The sequence below is a fragment of the Tachyglossus aculeatus genome, chromosome 1, assembly GCF_015852505.1.
Source record: "Tachyglossus aculeatus isolate mTacAcu1 chromosome 1, mTacAcu1.pri, whole genome shotgun sequence".
NCBI lineage: Eukaryota > Metazoa > Chordata > Mammalia > Monotremata > Tachyglossidae > Tachyglossus > Tachyglossus aculeatus.
In genome coordinates this window covers 138073076-138091995 of record NC_052066.1, presented here as the reverse complement: position 1 = coordinate 138091995, position 18920 = coordinate 138073076, and the positions used below count along the sequence as shown (strand labels likewise).

Here is an 18920-nt window from a genome sequence, read left to right as displayed (position 1 = left end):
AAATACTATTGAATGAATGAATGAATGTGTGTCCAGACCCTCTAGACTGGAAGTTTATTGTGAGCAGGGAATGTGTCTGTTATAGTATTATAGTGTACTCTCCTGAAAGCTTAGTACAGTGCTCTGCACACAATAAGCACTCCCTAAACACGATTCACTGACACTCAGTACCTCTTTCAGCATTGAAAATACAGGAGAGATTGCTGTGCTTTAGATACTGCACAAGTCACCATCCTCAACTGCACCTCTTGGCCAAATTAGACTCCCTTGCCCCTTCATGGCCCCTTTGTTGCCCTCCCTCCATCCTGCCGACCCCCCAGCCCCCAGGTCCAGGTCCACTCTGCAGTCTTCCCCTGCTCCTGGGCGTGCCCAGGCACCAGACCAGTTTCAGCCACTTCCAATTCACCCTTTCCTGCTTTAACTCCCACCGTCTTCTCTTCTCCTCAACAACACTACTTCTTTTTTATGGCATTTATTCATTCATTCAATCGTATTTATTGAGCGCTTACTGTGTGCAGAGCACTGTACTAAGCGCTTGGGAAGTACAAGTTGGCAACATATAGAGATGGTCCCTACCCAACAGTGGGCTCACAGTCTAGAAGGGGGAGACATTCATTCATTCATTCAATTGTTTTATTGAGCGCTTACTGCGTGCAGATCATGATAATCCTAAATTTTTTGCTCCAGACATTTTGAGATTAAAAGGATTTCAGGAGACTACAATTTCTTTTAAAATATGGAACCTTTAGAAAATGTAGTTCAAATGATATTTAAATATACCTAATACTGGAAGATTCTGCTTCTCTCCTGAAGCGGACACTTTTTCTAGTATTCCTGAACTTAGGTTTACACATTTTTAATACGTGGAAGGGTTCACTGAATTTTAAATTTCTCTTGTCAGGCACCGGACACAATAAAATCAGAATCAAAATGGTTTAAAAAAATGAATAGGGTAGCACTAGGGCCCCTCCGCATTGTGAGGCTGTATTCTCAGCTCCCGTGACGTTTTTTTTTTAAAGGGATGTGTGTGAGATTGGGGAAGGAACCTATGAGATCGTACCCGAATGCCATGGGGAAGAAAAATGTCCAAACTTTCAGAACTTCTACCATTGATCTATAAGATTTGTAAATGGAGGTGCTTGGGGGTTCAGTGATTACATAATTTTATGCTTTAAACCTGTAACAAATTTAAATGAAAATAGTGTTTGATTTATAAGATTAATTTACTTAAAAGAGCATCCTAGAGTATGGTATGTGTTAGATACTTATTAATCTAAAATATGGATTGCATTTTTATTTTCATAATTGGAGCCAGGGCTCCAACCTACTAATTTCAGTCACTACTGAGCACAAACAAGCACTGCTGATCTGGGAACAAGTGCAAGGAACACCAACCCATCCCAAAAGCCAATTCTTTTACTTGGGCATGTTTTAGGTACTCCCATAATAATGACAACAGTAATTATTATAATTTATAATACATAATTCTATTATTTTAATTGGAACTTATGTGCATACTTTGTGCCAAGCACAAAGATACAAGATAAGCAGAGCAGACACAATCCCGTCACACATGGAGCTCACAGTCTTGGGTAGGAGGGTGAACATGTACCGAATCCCCCTTTTATATATGAAGAAACTGAAGCACTGGAAAGTTAAATGACCTGTTTATGGTTAGCAGGCAAGTGGCAGAGCCGGAATTAGAACCCAGGTCTTCACAGTAAGGGCTCAATAAATACGATTGATTGATTGATTGATTCTGATTTCCAGGCCCCTTTTCTTTCTACCAGTCTATGCTGCTTCCCAGATTGAGCACTGTTCATTTCTTTTTGTCTCCACAGTTCAAACTTCGAGGCAACTGGTGTCCTTTTTTTCTCCCAATGGTATCTGTTAACTTCATTCTATGTGCCAGGCACTGTACTAAGTGCTGGGGTAGATACAAGACTAATCAGGTTGGACACAGTCCAATCCCCACATGGGGCTGACAGTCTTAATCCCCAACGTAACAGATGTGATTACTGCTGAGGCTCAGAGAAGTTAAATGACTTGCCCAAGGTTGTACAGCAGACAAGTGGAGTAGCCAGGATTTGAACCCAGATCCTTCCAACTCCCAGGCCCGTGCTCTATCCACTTGGCCTACAACCTACTCTCTTAGGCACACATCACCTGTTTTCTTCTAGTTCTTTTTGAATTACGCTTCTTGATAGAGCTATGATCAGCTCTATCTCAACCTAATGAAAGGTATTATAGAATGGACCATACTTTCTAAATCATATTCCTTGACTTGGTGTAAAGACAAAACACACTTATCCCATAACAGTAAATCTGACTGGTGTTAAAAAAAACGTGCCAAGTGTTTCCTAATCAAGGAGGTCAAGCAAAAAGTATAATGCTTCTTCCTAAAACTGTCCTGAGATTTGTCTTCCTTTTTAGTACGCAAAATACTAGAGAATTGTGTGTCAATTTAGGGAGTCTACAGTGGACCTAGTGATAGTAAGAGTGAGGGTTAACATCTGCTTATAGAACAGGGAGAAAAATGAAAAAAGAAAAGTGAAGAAAAAGTAAAAGTCACCTATTTGTGGAGAGGGAATTCTAGAGAGGATTTGGGATTTGGAATTAATGCTGTGTTACCTTAAAAAAAAAACCCTTGATTTTATCTTAAAAATGTTATTGAAAGTTTTTCTGGGGACTTAACTAGTGAAACTAGTAGTTCTTCCTATCTGAAGCTTATAATTAACTAAGGAAAAGACAGAACATCCATACTGCTTTACAACTGTTGGCTATCAGACTTGCGGTCTTCTTAAAGGTCTTTTCGAGGTAGTGAGCAAATCTCTCATTCTCATTTTCTTTTGAGCCCAGCTGAAGAAATTCACCATGCACCAAGTCTTCAAGGACTTGAGTTAAAACGGATACAATAGTTGTATTTCCAATTCTTGCCAGAGCCACAGAAGCTTCTTTTCACCCCAGATCTGATTTACTATGTGTTTTCCTCTTTGAGAACTTGCATCATCAATAACATCATCATGAACCCAACTAGCAGTGTGGATCATTTCTGCGATTAAGGCTATGGTGCGTTGACTTGCTTGCACATCTCTGGAGTTATAATGATGAACATTGCACGCTCGAGCCATTAGCACTACAATGATTGGTCAGAAGGCTTTTCCTCTTCCATCAAAGTAGTATTCACACATTTCCTTAAGTTCTGTTGTAGATACGAGTAATTCCTTTTTAATATCTTCATATAGATTTTTCAAGTCTCTTCGGCCAAGTTTAAATGGGTCGGTGTATTTTTCACCACTCTGTGTTTTACTAAAGCAGCATGCTACTGGTGTTGAATGATAAAACCGTGATAATAAACAGGGAAGTATATTGGGGATGGATAAAGCTGAACTTCTTACTGCTGAAGTGCTTACTATGTGCAAAGCACTGTTCTAAGCACTGGGGAGGTTACAATGTGATCAGGTTGTCCCATGGGGGGCTCACAGTTTTAATCCCCATTTTACAGATGAGGGAACTGAGGCTCAGAGAAGTGAAGTGACTTGCCCAAAGTCACACAGCTGACAAGTGGCAGAGCTGGGATTTGAACTCATGACCTCTCACTCCAAAGCCCAAGCTCTTTCCACTGAGCCACGCTACTTCTTCTTGCAGGTTCCCATATCCAGTACCCCCATTAATTATTCTGAGCCGTTAAGCTCACCACTCTCTTGTCCCTGTTGACAGAGACTTTGTTGATAAAATCCAAATCAGCAGGCATAAGCTCCCCTCGAAGTCCCTCCTCACCTGTCCAACTTTCCCCATCCCAACATCCACTTCTCTCAGCCTTCTCCAGGATGGCTCAAGAGGAGATCACCCACCTGCTTTTAAAATCTACCCTCTTACACACCCATTTCTTCTCACCTAAAAACAGGTCGGTTACTCCCCCACAGAATTTCATGAATCTGCCCTTCCTCTCCGTCCAAATGGACCACACCGGACCACACTGTAGACTGTAAATTCATTGTGGGCAGGGACTGTGTCTGTTTATTATTGTACTGTACTCTCCCAAGCGCTTAGTTCAATGCTCCACACATAGAAAGCGCTCGATAAATTTGAATGAATGATTGAATATCCCAGATGTTGCATCTGCCTCCTTTTTCATCTCCTGCCTCTCCTCTCTCCAGTCCATACTTCACTCTGCTGATGGATCATTTCTCTAAAACCCCTTTTTTTTCTGCCCACATCCCCCCGCTCCTCAAAAATGGTCATTTATTCCTCTCATCTAGCTGAAACTCCTAACTGCTGGCTTTCAGGCAGTCGACTCTCTCCCCAATACTTATCCTATCTCTTCTCACACTACATCCCGGCTCGCGTTCCTCATTCCTCTCAAGTTAACTCACTCGCTCCATCTTATTCTCATCTCTTCAGACTCCAACCTTGTGCTCTTATCCTCCCTCCCTCTCTCCTTCACTCCATTTTGCTGGGAACTTCCTCTCTTGACACATCATCAAAGCCCTTCTAAAATCACGTCTCTTCCACAAGGCCTTTTTATGATTGTCTGTTAGTCTCCCCACTTTATATTCCCCCAACTGCCATTTTAGCACTTCTATACCACCTTCGCACTTGAGTACTGACAACCCCCAGTAGCATGTATATGCATGCCTTTATCCTCTACAATTTCCTCCTATCTGTCATTTACAGTCTTTTAGACTGTGAGCCCACTGTTGGGTAGGGACCGTCTCTATATGTTGCCATCTTGTACTTCCCAAGCTCTTAGTACAGTGCTCTGCACACAGTAAGCGCTCAATAAATACAATTGATTGATTGATTTACATTAGTGTTTGTCTCCCCTGCTAGATTGCAAGCTCCATGAAGCGAGGGATCATTATCTACTCATTTCTACTGCATATTCCCAAGTCTTAGTACAGCGCTCTGCCCGCAGCAGGTGCTTAATTAATAACATTGATTGATTTAGGTAAGCAATACTGGAGGGCTGAAGAGTAAAAATAGGAGTAGTAATATCAACCAATCAATCCATCAATGGTATTTATTGAGCACTTACCTTGTGCAGAGCACCGTACTAAGCGCTTCGGAGAGTACAGTGTAACAGAGTTAGTAGACATGTTCCCTGCCCACAAAGAGCCTGCAGCCTAAAGGCAAGCTTGCAGTAATAGTATTTATTAATAAATAGTATTTATTGTGCAGAGACCTCTGTACTAAGTGCTGGGAAAGAGAAGATCCAAGGAGTTTAAAGACTAATTCTTCTAATCGGCACCCAGCTGTTACTTGGTACTGTTGTTGTTGCTTTGATATTACGTATTTGAGACTATTTTCTTTTTGTTCTCTTTCCCTGTATGGCTGTCCTTCCTGACTTCCCGCACTGCTTTCTAGACTGCAAATCTTTGGCAGCCAGAGATTGGATCCGAATTAATTTCCCAGGATTCTTCCCAGTGCTTGGTGTGGTCCTTTCTTTATTGTAAGTGTTTAATTAATGGGATTATTGATGGATTATTTAGGACCTACTTCTTGGTCCCTAGAAAGTGACTTCTGGCTGGGAGCCATCCCCCACCCTCCCAGTCGCATTCGGAAAGGTTTGTTATTATTATTATTATAATATTTGTTAAGCTCTTATGATGTGTCAAGCATTGTTCTACATGCTGGGTATATCAGGTCAAAAACAGTCACTGTTCCACTTGGGACTCACGGTCTAAAGTAGAAGGAAGAAAAGGTATTGCATCCCCATTTTACAGGTGAGTGAACTGAGGCCCAGAGAAGTTAAGTGACTTTTCCATGGTCACACAGCAGGCAAATGGTGAGCCAAGATTATAACCCAGGTCCTCTGACACCCATCTCCATGCTCTTTCCGCTAGGTACATATACTTCCCAAGCGCTTAGTACAGTGCTCTGCAGACAATAAGTGCTCAATAAATATGATTGAGTGAATGAATGAATATTTACTATTTTGCTATACTATTCTATTTATTTTGTTAAAGATGTGCATCTAGCTTTACTTCTGTTTATTCTGATGACATGACACCTGTCCACATGTTTTGTTATTTTGTCTGTCTCCCCCTTCTAGACTGTGAGCCCGTTGTAGGGTAGGGACTGTCTCTATATGTTGCCGTGTACTTCCCAAGCGCTTAGTACAGTCCTCTGCACACAGTCAGTGCTCAATATGATTGAATGAATGAATGAATGAACTAGGTGTTATTTCTCTTGCTATGCATTGAGAGTCACAGTCCAATAATGATTGATCTGTGAAGTAGTTCAGAGTGTCAAATACAGATGAAATGCCTGATATAAGCTATCAGCTGAGATCCTGTGAGAATTAGAGAAGCAGCATGGCCTATTGGAGCCAGAAGGACCTGGGTTCTAATCCCCGCTCTGCCACTTGTCTGCTGTGTGACCTTGGGCAAGTCACTTCACTTCTCTGTTCCTCAGTTACTTCGTCTGTAAAATGGGAATTAAGGCTGTGAGCCCTATGCGGGCCAGGGATTGTGTCCAAGCTGATAAACGTGTACCCTATCCTAGTGATGGGTACAGTGCCTGGCACATCATAAATGCTTAACAATTGCCCTTAAAAAAAATTAAATGGACAGAAACCACCTCTCCCCTGAAAATGGTAGCTAGGGGAATCTGAGGGGAATCAGAAGCCCAGACAAAACCGAGGCATTTCAAGCCATTCCCTGAGACCCTGGAATTCCCGGGACTCTACCACATACTAAGCGCTAGTTCCCTCCCACCCATTGCCTTGGCAAGAGGTAAAGTGATGGGCTATAAATGGGTCTGGTTGGATCAACCAGATCCCGGGGAAGCAGCATGGCTCAGTGGAAAGAGCCCAGGCTTGGGAGTCAGAGGTCATGGGTTCTAATCCCAGCTCCGCTGCTTGTCAGCTGTGTGACTTTGGACAAGTCACTTAACTTCTCCGTGCCTGTTACTTCATCTGTAAAATGGGGTTTAAGACTGTGAGCCCCACGTGGGACAACCTGATCACCTTGTATCCTCCCAGCACTTAGAACAGTGCCTTGCACATAGTAAGCGCTTAACAAATGCCATCATCATTATTATTATTATCAACAGCGATGATCCCTGTTGCACATTGGACATGTTTCCTCAGAAGAGGCAGTTCAGTAAAGGGGGGCCCTGCTCCTTCTAAAGGCTGAGTCTCATTAACAGAGATGCTCAGAGGCTCAAACCCCAGCTCTCTGGGACAACCACCTCCTTCCCAGCTGGTCTCTGCATGCCATCTGCCAGATAATAGTAATTATGATGGCATTTATTAAGCACTTACTATGTGCAAAGCACTGTTCTAAATGCTGGGGAGGTTACAAGGTGATCAGGTTGTCCCACGGGGCTCACAGTCTTAATCCCCATTTTACAGATGAGGTCACTGAGGCACAGAGAAGTCAAGTGACTTGCCCTAATAATAATAATGGTATTTGTTAAGCGCTTACTATGTGCAAAGCACTGTTCTAAGCGCTGGGGAGGTTACAAGGTGATCAGGTTGTCCCACGGGGGGCTCACAGTCTTAATCCCCATTTTACTGATGAGGGAACTGAGGCACGGAGAAGTTAAGTGACTTTCCCAAAGTCACACAGCTGACAAGTGGTGGAGCCGGGATTAGAACCCATAACCTCTGACTCCCAAGCCTGGTCTCTTTCCACTGGGCCAAGCTGCTTCTCTAGATGGGGATGCTAATAAGAAGCAGTATAGTAATAGTGCCAATAACTGGGATTGGTAGAGTGCTTTCATCTTTCCACAGCACTTTCACAACAGTTATCTCATTTTATCTTCATAACATCCCTGTAAGGAAGGGAAAAGGAGGTATTGTTAATAATCCTCATTTTACAGATGGGGAACCTGAGGCCCAGAGAAGTTAAGTGATTTGTTTAATGTCACACAGCAAGCCAGTGGGAGAACTGGGTCTAGAGCCTAAGTCTCCTGATCCCCACCCCGCTACACTATGCTGCTTCCAGGGTTAGGGTTAGGGATGGAGATATGGTTTGAGATTGAAGTTAAGGTTAAGGGGGTGATTTTTGCAGTGAAGAAGCATGGCCTAGTGGATAGGGCAAGGGCCTGGATGTCAAAAGGACCTAGGTTTGAATCCAGGGTCTGCCACCCGTCTGCTGTGTGACCTTGGGCATGTTGCTTCACTTCTCTGAGCCTCAGTCACCTCATCTGCAAAATGGGGATTGAGACTGGGAGCCCCAAGTGGCACAGGAACCGCGTCCAACCCGATTAACTCGTATCTACCCCAGAGCTTAGTACACATAGTAAGCACTTAACAAATACCATAAAAAAACACTTCTCCCTTGGCTATGTCCCTGATCGATCAATCAAACAGTGGTATTTCTTGAGAGCTTACTGTATGCAGAGCACTGTGCTAAGCCCTTGGGAGAGTACAACAATAGAGTAGGGTAGAGACAATCTTTGCCCTCCAGTTGGTTGCACTCCAGTGAGAGAAACATGTTAAAGTAAATTACAGGTAGGAGAAGCCACAGAGTATAAATTTACGTGCATAAGTGCTTTAAAGATGGAGGTGGGGAGAATAATAATAATGGTGGTATTTGTAAATAAGAATAATGGCATTTATTAAGCACTTACTATGTGCAAAGCACTGTTGTAAATGCTGGGGAGGTTACAAGTTGATCAGGTTGTCCCACGGGGGGCTCAGAGTCCTAATCCCCATTTTCCAGATGAGGTAACTGAGGCACAGGAAAGTTAAGTGACTTGCCCAAAGTCACACAGCTGACAATTGGCAGAGCCAGGATTTGAACCCATAACCTCTGACTCCAAAGCCCGGGCTCCTCCCACTGAGCCACGCTGTTAATCATTGACTATGTGCCAGGAACTATTCTAAGTGCTGGAGTAACTGGGTAATCACAGATGGTTCACTTAACTTCTCTGGGCCTCAGGTTCCCCATCTGTAATTCCATAGTTCTTGTCCCACATAGGGCTCATAGTCTTCTCCATTTTACAGATGAGAGAACTGAGGCCCAGAGAAGTGAAGTGACTTGGCCAAGGTCACACAGCAGACAGGTGGCAGAGCCGGGATTAGAAGCCAAGTTCTTCTGATTCCCACGCCTGTGCTCTATACACTGGGACATACTGCTTCGTACCTGCGTGCTTTGAAGGTGCAGACCCAAGTGGAGCAGAAGGAAGGGAGAATCAGGTAGGGAGATGAGCACTTAGTCAGGGAAGGCTTCCCGGAGGAGATATGAGTTTGGAAGGACTTTGAAGATGAGGAGAGTTCTGGTCGGTGGTTTGGTAACAATCAGTTGTATCACTTCAGCGGGTTAATAAACCCTACAAAGTGCAGCACTGCAGAAATCAAAACCTAAATATGAAGCTCACAAACTGATCCTTGAGGAGAGGGTGGGTCCCAGAAGTTAAAAAAATAGGGAGAATGACTCGTAGGAGCAAATCAATCTATTGGTCAATCAATGGTATTAACTGAGCACTTGTGTACGGAACACTGTACTAAATGTTGGGGAGAGAACGATACCACGGAGTTGGTGAACACAATTCCAGCCCACAAGGAGCTTGCTGCTGTGGAGCTGGGGTGACTATCAAAGTGATTAATGGATACACATGGGTACATAAGCGTGGCTCAGTGGATAGAGAATGGGCTTGGGAGTCAGAGGTCAAGGGTTCAAATCCTGGCTCCGCCACTTGTCAGCTGTGTGACCTTGAGCAAGTTACTTCTCTGTGCTTCAGGTACCTCATCTGTAAAATGGGGATTAAGATTGTGAGCCCCACATGGGGCAACCTGATCACCTTGTATCCTCCCCACTGCTTAGAACAGTGCTTTGCACATAGTAAGTGCTTAACAAATACCAAAAATTAAATTAATTACCAACTCTGCTATATTGTACACTCCCAAGCACTTAAAACAGTGCTCTGCACACAGTAAGCACTCAAAAAATCCAACTGACTGACTGATGGATTGATTGATTGATTGATACACAGCCAATTGCATAGTTGATGCAGAGGGGAGGGAGGATGGGGAAATAAAGGGCTTAGTCTGGGAAGACCTCTTGGAGGAGATGCGATTTTAGGGGTGTTTTTGAAGTCACTTCATATTGGACAAAGATCATCTGGGATTCTGAATTTGGCACCTCAAATTCTGATTAGTACCTGGTTACTTTAGTTTTTCATTTCCTTTTCTGTCCTGTTACCCTCCAGCCCTGAGTTGAGGCCTCGGCCTGAACCGGAATAGCCATCTTCATTTCAAGTTCCTCTTTTCACTTTAAAAAAAATTTTGTATGGTATTTGTTAAGTGCTCACTATGAGCCTGGCACTGTACTGAGCGCTGGGCTTATCAATTTTGATTCAGTCCCTGTCCCGCATGGGCTCACAGATGCAGGACCAGAGAAGTGAAGTGACTTGCCCAAGGTCGCATAGCAGATAAGGGGCAGAGTTGGGAATGGAATAATAATAATAACAATGGCATTTATTAAACACTTACTACGTGCAAAGCACTGTTCTAAGTGCTGGGGAGGTTACAAAGTGATCAGGTTGTCCCCCAGGGGGCTCACAGTCTTCATCCCCATTTTACAGATGAGGGAACTGAGGCCCAGAGAAGTGAAGTGACTTGCCCAGTCACACAGCTGACAGTGGTGGAGCCAGGATTTGAACCCATGACCTCTGACTCCTCAGCCTGTGCTCTTTTCTCTACACCCTGCTTCTCTACACCCTGCTGTAGACTCACTGACATCTAATAGTGTGGCAATAATGCCTCATAAATCAATGTCTATTGATTTTAGTGTTTCTGCACAGTGCTTAGTTTCTTTGCACTGAGGCATTGCAGGTTTCCTGCAGAAATCAATCAATCAACCATCAGTGGTATTTCCTGAGTGCTTATTGTGTGCAGTGCACTGCTCTAAGCCCTGGGGAGAGTACAACACAACAGAGTTAGTAGACACAGGTTACCTACCCACAGTGAGTTCACTGAGTTCATTCATTCAATCGTATTTATTGAGCGCTTACTATGTGCAGAGCACTGTACTAAGCGCTTGGGAAGGACAAGTCGGCAACATATAGAGATGGTCCCCACCCAACAGCGGGCTCACAGTCTAGAAGGGGGAGACAGACAATAAAACAAAACATGTGTACAGGTGTCAAGTCATTAGAATAAATAGAAGTAAAGCTAGATGCACATCATTAACAAAATAAATAGAATAGTAAATGTGTACAAGTAAAATAGAGTAATAAATCTGTACAAACATATATACAGATGCTGTGGGGAGGGGAAGGAGGTAGGGAGGGGGAGAGGAAAGAAGGGGGCTCAGTCTGGGAAGGCCTCCTGGAGGAGGTGAACTCTCAGTAGGGCTCTCTGAGTTCTTCGCTCTGCCTTCCAGAAGGCAGGTGACTCAGAACAAGAGACAGAAGACTTGGTGATAGCAGTGGGTAGGACTTCTGCATTTAAAAAGTAAGCTCCTTGTGTAAGCGCTCAATAAATACCATTGATTGATTGACTGAAAAACAAAGTGTCTTTGGAAGTGTATGTAAAGTTATGTGGATGAGACAAATGGGTCAGAAACTAGGACAGTGTGATTATTTCTGGGTGTTTCATGCTCCCTTGGCCCCAGTGGGGCAGCCAGCTAGAAAAAACACATCAGTTAGTACAGTGCCTGGCACATAGTAAGTACTTAACAAATGCCATTTAAAAAAAAAAAAAGAAACAAGCCTGGGTGTAAGAAGACCTGAGTTCTAATCTTCTGCTGTTCTAATCGTCTGCTGTGTGATCTTGATTGGGCAAGTTATAACTTCTCTGGACCACAGTTTCATCATCTATAAAATGGGGATTGAACAGTCAGTCAATCATATTTATATTGTACTCTTCCAAGCTCTCAGTACAGTGCTCTGCACACAGTAAGTGCTCAATAAATATGATTGAATGAATGAATGTTTATTGAATATCTGCTCTCCTTAGACTGTGGACCCCAAGTGGGACAGGGACTGAGTCTGATCTGATTACTTGGTGTCTGCCCCAGCACCTAGTATAGGGCTTGGAAGATAATAATAAGAATAATAATAATTATGGTACTTGTTAAGCCCTTAGTATATGCCAAGCACTGTTCTAAGTGCTGGGGTAGATACGAGTTAATCAGGTTGGACACAGTCCTTGTCTCACATGGGGATCACACTCATCCCCATTTTACAGATGAGGTAACTGAGGCACAGAGAAGTTAAGTGACCTGCCCAAGATCACACAGCAGACATTTGGCAAAGTCGGGATTAGAACGGAGTTCTCTCTTTGACCCCCTTGATCCATGCTCTATCCACTAAGCCATGCTACTTTTATGGCATAAGGTAATAAGCAGTTAACAAATACCCCAGTTATCATTATTATAACACCTCAGTCTGATGATGTTGCACCCGATTCAAAATGGGAGAATTGAATGACAGTGAAATCAATCAATCAAAGGCATTTATTGAACACTTACTATATGCAGAGCACTGTACTAAGCACTTGAGAAAATACAATACCACAGAGTTGGCAGATATATTCCCACCCACATCGAGCTCAGGAGGAAGTATTTTCAACATTCCTTTTGCTGACAAACCATCTAGAAGTTGGCCTTGCCACAGAGCATTTCTCTTTTTCTTCTCTAGTATTTGGAAAATGGTGGGATGAGAAAAAATATCCCTTGCCTTGTCGCTAAGAAATAATTTCCCATGGACAAGCCTGAGTTGGTTTCTGCTTCCTCATTTGGAAAATACTGGGAAACAGGTACGATTTTCTACTAATTCGGTTGGCTGTTCCCCAAGAAGAAACGGGCTTTAGAAGATTAGAACCACGCTTGGCTCTTACCCAGGTAAGTCAGCACAGTTACAATGCCACCGAACGGCCGACAGCCCATTTTCTTTTATGTCCCTAAGCCAGGGGAATTATTTGGTTTGCTTTTGCGCTCTAACGGAATATCCTGTCTGATGTTATCAGTGACTTTCTCCATTTAACAGAGAGCTCCTTTTCACAGGTTGCAAAACACAATTCGGTGGCTCGCAGGTGGTGATCTCTCCTGTTCAGGACATCCCGTGCGACTCGTTCTGTACACTGATTTCTGCCAGAGCACATGTCTTTGCTGTGCTCAAATGTGATGGCAGAATTAAGGAGCTTTCTTCTGACAATGTGTATCAGAAATCATGTGATAGGGGTGTTGGAAGAAACTGTTGCACGCACACACCCGCCTGGGATGAACACTGCAAAGCAAGTTTTTGTTGACACAGAATTCTTCAAGAATGCAACTTTCATTATTATTCAAGAACTTCATATACTGTATTTCCATTCAAGCCCTCTTAGAAGCCATTTTGAATTGGCTCCCGTGACAATGTGGTGGTTTTTACTAGCCAAAGGAAGCACACTGAGGCTTTTTTGAAGGACGTTGAGGCTTATTGATGTTATTTGTTAAGCACTTATATGTCAAGCACTGTTCTAAGCGCTAGGGTAGATACAAGTTAAGCAGGTTGGACACAGTAGTCCCTGTCCCACATGGGACTCGTGGTTTTATCCCCAATTTACAGATGAGGTAACTGAGGCCCAGAGAAGTCAAGTGACTTGCCCAAAGTCACATAGCATTCATTCATTCATTCAATCATATTTATTGAGTGCTTACTGTGTGCAGAGCACTGTACTAAGCACTTGGGAAGTACAAGTTGGCAACATATAGAGATGGTCCCTACCCAACAATTGGCTCACAGTCTAGAAGGGGAAGACAGACAACAAAACAAAACATGTGGACAGGTGTCAAGTCATCAGAATAAATAGAAGTAAAGCTAGATGCACATCATTAACAAAATAGAATAGTAAATATGTACAAGTAAAATAGAGTAATAAATCTGTACAAACATATATACAGGTGCTGTGGGGAGGGAAAGGAGGTAGGACCGGGGGGATGGGGAAGAGGAGAGGAAAAGGGGGGGCTTAGTCTGTGAAGGCCTCCTGGAGGAGGTGAGCTCTCAGTAGAGCTTTGAAGGGAGGAAGAGAGCTTGGCGGATGTGCAGAGGGAGGGCATTCCAGGCCAGGGGGAGGACAAGGGCCGGGGGTCGATGGCAGGAGAGGCGAGAACGAGGTACAATGAGGAAGTTAGTGGTAGAGGAGTGGAGGGGGCCAGCTGGGCTGTAAAAGAAGAGAAGGGAGGTGAGGTAGGAGGGGGTGAGGTGATGGACAGCCTTGAAGCCGAGAGTGAGGAGTTTTTGCTTGATGCGTAGGTTGACTGGTAACCACTGGAGATTTTTGAGGAGGGGAGTAACATGCCCCGAGCGTTTCTGCATAAAAATGATCCAGGCAGCAGCGTGAAGTATAGACTGAAGTGGGGAGAGACAGGAGGATGGGAGATCAGAGAGGAGGCTGATGTAGTAATCCAGTCGGGATAGGATGAGAGATTGAACCAGCAAGGTAGTCGGTTTGGATGGAGAGGAAAGGGTGTATCTTGGCGATGTTGCGGAGGTGAGACCGGCAGGTTTTGGTGATGGATTGGATGTGAGGGGTGAACGAGAGTGCAGAGTCGAGGATGACACCAAGGTTGAGGGCTTGTGAGATGGGAAGGATGGTAGTGTTGTCTACAGTGACGGGAAAGTCAGGGAGAGGGCAGGGTTTGGGAGGGAAGATAAGGAGTTCAGTCTTGGACATATTGAGCTTTAGATGGTGGGCAGACATCCAGATGGAGATGTCCTGAAGGCAGGAGGAGACCCGAGCCTGAAAGGAGGGAGAGAGAGCAGGGGCAGAGATGTAGATTTGGGCGTCATCAGCATAGAGATGATAGTTGAAGCCATGGGAGCGAATGAGGTCACCAAGGGAGTGAGTGTAGATAGAGAACAGAAGGGGACTGAGAACTGACCCTTGAGGAACCCCTACAGTAAGGGGATGGGAGGGGGAGGAGGAGCCCACAAAGGAGACTGAGAAAGAACGCCCAGAGAGATAAGAGGAGAACCAGGAAAGGACGGAGTCTGCCAAAGCCGGGATTAGAACCCAGGTCCTCCGGACTCCCAAGCCCCACCATCTGAAACATGTGGTCACAGCCACTTACAGTGTGTCATGTACATTTTCATTCAATCGTATTAAGCACTCAACTGTGTGCAAAGCACTGTTTAACAGACCTAGTAGCACTTTATTTTACAAGGTTCTTTCATTTTTATTAGCAATTTTACCTTCAGTTCCACCCTCCATGCTTGGTTGGGAAATAGGATAATTTCCTGGTGAAGATACCTGCTCAGGTATAGGAAAGCTAGGAGAATTGCCAAGGCCAGGATCATGAAATAAAACATCTATCTACTCCAATAAGAGGTCTATTTTTGCAACTATTGCCACAGATAGCCAAGTTTCAGCTTCTGATATTTCCTAAACAATTTGGATGTTTTCATTATTGGTGCTAAAGTAGTCATTTTCCATTTATTTTAAAAATATCTTTTCTAGCAGAGAAACCAAATCACCTAGAATTAAGTATTTGAAGATTCACTGTTGGCTAGTTGTGAAATCATTCATCTTTCCAGAAATTGAACTCCACCCAGGAGAACATTCAGTGTAAGGCTATTCTGGGAAACACAGGCAGACTGACTCAACAGAACACCCGCACGGCAAGCAATCGTTCACAAATAGAGAAGGAGCGTGGCCTAGTGGATCGAGCATGGTCCTGAGAATCAGAAGGACCTGGGTTCTAATCCTGACTCTGCCACATGTCTGCTGTGTGACCTTGGGCAAGTCACTTCTCTGTGCCTGTTACCTCATCTGTAAAATGAGGATTAAGACTGTGAGTCCCACGGGGGACCTGGACTTTTATTCATTCATTCAATCAAATTTATTGAGAGCTTACAGTGTGCAAAGCACTGTACTAAGTGCTTGGGAGAGTGCACTATAACAATAAACAGACACATTCCCTGCCCACAACGAGCTTACAGTCTAGAGAAGGAGACCGAAGCAGCGTGGCTTAGTGGAAAGAGCCCGGGCTTGGGAGTCAGAGGTCGTGAGTTCTAACCCTGTCTCTGCCACTGGTCAGCTGTGTGACTTTGGGCAAGTCACTTCACTTCTCTGGGCCTCAGTTACCCCATCTGTAAAACGGGGATTAAGACTGTGAGCCCCCCATGGGACAACCTGATAATCTTATATCTACTAACACTTAGAGCAGTGCTTGGCACATAGTAAGTGCTTAACATATACCATAATTATTATTATAATTAAATAAATTACAGCTATATACAGAAGTGCTGTTTTCAACCCGATTACCTTTCCAACATTTAGTACAATAACTGATATATAATAAGCACTTAACAAATACCATAAAAAAAACAGGCACTTGAAACACATATCCCAAACATTCTCCTGGGAAACACTTGCTGAAATGCCTTTGCACGAGGTAGTCACAGAAAGAAACCAGCAAGAGAAAGCACTCTAAAACTCTTCCAGAGTAATACTAAACGTAGTCATCATTCATTCATTCATTCAATTGTATTTATTGAGCGCTTACTGTGTGCAGAGCACTGTACTAAGCGCTTGGGAAGTACAAGTTGGCAACATACAGAGATGGTCCCTACCCAACAGCGGGCCCACAGTCTAGAAGGGGGAGACAGAGAACAAAACAAAACATATTAACAAAATAAAATAAATAGAATAAATATGTACAAATAAAATAAATAGAGTAATAAATACGTACAAACATATACATCTATACAGGTGCTGTGGGGAGGGGAAGGAGGTAAGGCAGAGGGGGAGCATCAGAGAATGCTAGTAGGGAAACAACTCACGCAAAAATTTCCATTTGGAAATAGGATGCCAATGATGACTCTCTCAAGTCCCGGCACACCCCTTTGCCAGCTGGGACATAAAAGAGACGCATGGTATTGGGCAGATTATAGCTGGCATGTCCTTTAACGTGACGACATCATATAGAAGCCTTTGATGAAGCCCGCAAAGCATTAGGGTGCTTCTGTGGGAGACTCTCCTGACATCCCCCTTAGCCCCTTGCCCCGGACCCTTTACGTTGCCCCTCCGGACTCCTGTGGGCACCGGGCTCCGTTTTCAAACGACAAGAGCCAAACCAGAGGGATACTAAGAGCTCACAATAGAAATGCCACATATAATGGCAACCCAAACCACGCCAGTACCCAGCGAGGCTCAGATCGTCAGCTGTGTGACTTTGGGCAAGTCACTTAACTTCTCTGTGCCTGTTACCTCATCTGTAAAATGGGGATTGAAACTGTGAGTCCCCCCATGGGACAACCTGATCACCTTCCTTCCTCTCCCCCTCGTCCCCCTCTCCATCCCCCCCATCTTAACTCCTTCCCTTCCCCACAGCACCCGTATATATGTATATATGTTTGTACATATTTATTACTCTATTTATTTTACTTGTACATATCTATTCTGTTTATTTTATTTTGTTAGTATGTTTGGTTTTGTTCTCTGTCTCCCCCTTCTAGACTGTGAGCCCACTGTTGGGTAGGGACTGTATATGTTGCCAATTTGTACTTCTCAAGCGCTTAGTACAGTGCTCTGCACACAGTAAGCATTCAATAAATATGATTGATGATGATGATGATCACTTTGTAACCTCCCCAGCGCTTAGAACCGTGCTTTGCACATAGTAAGTGCTTAACAAATACCATCATTATTATTATTACCTGAAAACAAGACTCACCCATATAAAACTGGTCAAAGGGCCACCCTCTTCTAAAAGTCGTGTATAAAAAACTCTCACGGAAATTTATGGAAACATCTGTGCACAAACACTCCCAAGAGAGCACTAAAGAACGCTCTCAACAGGACATCTGCAAGAGAACAAACTCACAAAAACATGATAGAATTAAGAAAACAAAGAAGAGGAGCAACCTGGCTTAGTGGATTGAGCCTGGGCCTGAGAGTCAGAAGGACCTGGGTTCCAATCCTGCTCCGCCCCTTGTCCGCTGTGTGACCTTGGACAACTCGCTTCACTTCTCTGGCCTCAGTTCCCTCTTTTGTAATAACAATAATAATAATAGCATTTATTAAGTGCTTACTATGTGCAAAGCACTGCTCTAAGCGCCAGGGAGGTTACAAGGCGATCAGGTTGTCCCACCGGGGGCTCACAGTCTTCATCCCCATTTTTACAGATGAGGTAACTGAGGCACAGAGAAGTTAAGTGACTTGCCCAAAGTCACACAGCTGACAATTGGCAGAGCAGGGATTTGAACCCATGACCTCTGACTACAAAGCCCGTGCTATTTCCACTGAGCCATAAAATAGGGGTTAAGACTGTGAGCCCTGTGTGGGACAGGGACTGTATCCAACCTAATTATCTTGTATCTATCCCAGTGCTTAGAAGAGAGACTGGTGCATAGCAAACACTTAACAAATACCATAAAAAAACAAAATCCCCCCCTGCCCCCCGGCCTGCATGGCAATCCCCTCCTTGACCACAGCCTAATTTCTTCCAACACAGATGGGGGTGATGTCATCCAGTTCCAACTGGCTCCAGGGTACATAATAATAATAATAATAATAATAATAATAATAATAGCATTTATTCAGTGCTTACTATGGCAAAGTACTGTTCTAAGCGCTGGGGAGGTTACAAGGTGATCAGGTGATGTCCTCCGGGGGGCTCACAGTCAATCCCCATTTTACAGATGAGGTAACTGAAGTGCAGAGAAGTTAAGCGACTTGCCCAAAGTCACACAGCTGACAATTGGCGGAGTCAGGATTTGAACCCATGACCGCTAACTCCAAAGCCCGTGCTTTTTCCACTGAGCCACGATGCATGGCGTGGCCATCATTCATTCATTCAGTCATATTTATTGAATGCTTACAGTATTCAGAGCAGTGTACTAAGCGCTTGGGAAAGTACAATATAAATAAACAGATTCCCTGCCCACAGCGAGCTTACAGTTCCTTGTCTCACCCCCATCCTAGTTATAGGAATACTCTGCCACTTTTTATGGTATTTAATAATAATAATGTTAATAATAAT

The 18920-nt window shown here is 43.8% G+C and overlaps 1 pseudogene; it reads right to left on the bottom strand.

Moving 5' to 3' along the window:
• Positions 1–745: 745 nt before the first annotated feature.
• Positions 746–12842, bottom strand: LOC119927325 (annotated as a pseudogene).
• Positions 12843–18920: the final 6078 nt, after the last annotated feature.